The sequence below is a fragment of the Anthonomus grandis genome, chromosome 4, assembly GCF_022605725.1.
Source record: "Anthonomus grandis grandis chromosome 4, icAntGran1.3, whole genome shotgun sequence".
NCBI classification, from domain to species: Eukaryota; Metazoa; Arthropoda; class Insecta; order Coleoptera; family Curculionidae; genus Anthonomus; species Anthonomus grandis.
In genome coordinates this window covers 33,243,528-33,247,009 of record NC_065549.1, presented here as the reverse complement: position 1 = coordinate 33,247,009, position 3,482 = coordinate 33,243,528, and the positions used below count along the sequence as shown (strand labels likewise).

At 33.4% G+C, this 3,482-nt stretch overlaps 1 long non-coding RNA gene across 1 annotated transcript; it reads right to left on the bottom strand.

Annotated features, from left to right (window-relative positions):
- Window positions 1-695: 695 nt before the first annotated feature.
- On the bottom strand, window positions 696-2,386 carry LOC126735772 (uncharacterized). The gene is made up of 2 exons (XR_007660504.1): window positions 1,598-2,386; window positions 696-790 (listed from the first exon to the last, which is right to left on the bottom strand). It is a non-coding gene; the product is annotated as an uncharacterized LOC126735772 (long non-coding RNA).
- Between the last annotated feature and the right edge of the window lie 1,096 nt (window positions 2,387-3,482).

Here is a 3,482-nt window from a genome sequence, read left to right as displayed (position 1 = left end):
ACCAGTGCGAGGAGTTAAAGGTTAATAAAAAGTCTAACAATTATATTTTTTTTACAAATTATGTGATTTGCTCCAATCAAAATGTATTAAACAGATCTTTTAAAGACGAAAAACAATGAAAAACACAAAGTCACGGTCTCACAACATTTACTTAAAGCTACACGTGTTTCGCTCTATTCAGAGCATCATCAGGCCTAAAACAATAATAATTAGACTTGAAAGAAAAAAGAGGACATTAAAAAGACTAAAACCTTAAAAAGCCACTAACGTTGGCAAAACAGTAAATAAACATACATTTAAAGTTAGGATGACTATACAGTTATTTAGAACCAAAAAATAAAAAATAAAAAATTGTAAAATATCACACCTATTGGGAATCGAACCCGCGACAACAAGCTTACAAGCCAGAGACTATAACCTATGGGCTACCGGAACACTGAGGAGAAGTTCAAAACATTTGTTGTTAAGCCAAGGCATTCTAACACAATATTAAACTTATTTCAGTTGGAAGAGATTATGTATATATAAAATTGATTAAATAAGATTATTAAAAATAAGGTTGGGTTCAAAATTAAATACGTCGTTAACACAGACAAGAACAGGACTCTTCTTGGCTTTGTTACAGGTTTAATCTCCAACAGATATATTAATTGATTTATTAATTTTTTTTACCAAGATAAAGTAAATCGCAACCATAGTTTCATAAAATAATTTATTTAAAAATCATACATAAATATACATACTACACAGATATGATACCGTTAAGATGGTCCCTCCTAACATACCCGATCTGAAACGCAAGGAAAACCATTATTGGATGAGGAAAGTAAATAATAATATGGGATATTGTTTCATTGTTTTGTTGATTGAATAGAATTAGGAACTGCCATTGATTTTGCATTGATTTTACCTTGCAGGTCAATTTGGCCTATTTTAGATTTTAATGAATACTGAGCACATATTAACTATTTGTTTATTTTGTTCAAATCATAAGGATCAATAGTGATAAGAATGTTAATGTCAATCTGGTCTGTCAGTTTTTTTTTTTGTAAATTATTGTTGCTAAACCATGGCCTCAAGTTATAGATTGCTCCATAGTTGCAAATTACTTAAACCAATGTTGGTACCAGATAGTACCCAGTAGTTAAACCCAGCATGTCAACACCTAGGTACTTGACAGATAAATGCATTCCTTAAAATTTGGAGGGAACTGACAATCCTATTTTTAATAGATTCATTCTTTATCTGGTTCTAGAGTATGACAGATAGTTTCGCTTAATGCGGATGTGAAAAGGTAGACCCTATCTTAGCCTAATTTTTTTTTTGTAGTTACTAGTATGTGCTAGGATAGCTTAATTGCTGATTTTCTAAGTAGGCCTAAGAGTTTATAGGGCTCCTTGTTTTTGTTGTGTTAAATAAACCCCAGAAAAGGCCACATTCCATCTTCGGTAAGTTAGCACATGTTACATGCCTAAGTCATTTTCCTATTTTTTTCATCTAATTAATTTCTTATTTGCATGCTTTTCGGTTTAACTCAAAAGAACATCAATGCATCCAACTTTTCAGAGAGCAATTTTATAAAATTTAACTTACTTACCCACACAAAAATGCCATAAAATTGACAGCCATGTCGAACCTCATGTGTGGTCCCCATTTTTAGGCCTTCCTGTACCTTTCTGCTTATCCTCTGCTTCTGCTTTTGCTGCATTTTTATTGTTACTGCTTCCACCTCACTTGCTACTCCACGTGTTACCACATCAAGTCGCTTGGATCATCACCTCCAGAACCTGCATTCCTTCCAATCGGCTACACCTAATACCGATTGCCTTCCACTACCTGCTAGACATTCTGGAAGCATCCTAACTGGTCGATCTGCTGCTGCCTCTTTTGACCCAAACGTATAGCTGCCAACAAAGGAGCCCCATTCAGATCAGGTGGGCCCTGCTACCAGTCGGAGAGACTCAGAATTTCAGGTAGCCCCTTTTTCTTTTTGGCTTGGTTCTTCAGGTATTCATTTATCGGTTCGTCGCAATTTATAGATTATTTTTTTTTGAATTAATATGTAGAAATGATCGCAGATTTTAAATTCAATTTAGCAAAATTGTTTATATAACCACCATCACTGATTTGGTTTGAAATTGGGAACTGAGTATATACGTATATGCGAGGTATTATCAGATGTACAATTAAATAAGTATTAAGTGCTAAATTTTACTTTATTTTCTTTCTCATAATTTTAAATTTCATAATTATAACTTAAGTATTAGAGCATTACTGTCTTTGTATTTATTTTTTTTTGAATTGAGGTTATAGATTAAATTAGTTGTCAATTATGACATTGATTTATCTTTCAATACTAAAGCTGGGTTTAACGATATAAAGCTGCGTTTTCTTTGCGTGCCCTAATAAAGGCTAATAATCATAACCCTGGAACCCACATTTAGGCATTGTGCGAGAAACAGTGCAATAGCTTTAGTAATTTCCATCCTCTCCAGAAGGTCAAGCTTTTTCCCTTTAGGGCATTCATGAAGTATTTCAGCTCCGACCTCTGGAGAAAAGTGATGTGTGGAAGCTAACAGGTGATTCGCAAACGCTGACTTTGTATCACGGACGTCTGTATTTTTAAATTTCTCAAACAACGCTACATGTTCTTTAACGCGTGTAAAAAATTTTCTTCCAGATTGGCCAATATATACAGCGTCACAATCCCCACATTTCAAAGAGTAAACCCCTGATTTCGAAAAGACTAATTAAAAAAAGATTTGCCTTGTCTATCACGCTCACTAACTGTTTTTTTAAATTATTCGCGGTTTTAAAAGCGATTTTGATATTAGAAGTCTTAAAAAATTTAGCTAAATTTAATGAAATTGAGCCGAAAAAGGACAAAGATCTAAAGGACTTTTTGTCGTTTTTTGCATGAAGAAGGTTGTAAGTCAACCTATATTTATTTAAGAACTTAAAGTATAATTTGTTAATTAAGTAAAGTGGGAATCCATTATTAAAAGCAATATGTTTTATAATATTAAGCTCTTTAGCAAACGCTTCCTTTGACAGGGCGATGTTAAAAAGTCTGTAAAAGAAAGAATTGAAGGAGGCAAATTTGTATGAATAGGGAGAAATAGACGCATATTGAATGACATTATCAGTAGTTGTGGGTTTACGATATATTTCGAGTATTAGTTTATTATTGAGTCTTTCTATAAGGAGGTCTAGGAATGGCAGTTTACCATTTTGTTCTTCCTCAATGGTAAAAGAAATCTTTGGGTGCAAAGAATTCACAAAACGAAGAAAATTTGTCAAATCTTCTTTCTGGCCATTCCAGACAATGAAAATATCGTCAACGTACCTCTTATATTCAATGAGAAAACAAACTCCCCAAACCTACCCTTAACAATCCTTTCTTCTAGGTTGCTCATAAAAATTTCACTTAATAGTGGGGAAAGGCATGAACCCATAGCCAATCCAGAGACTTGTTTGAAAAT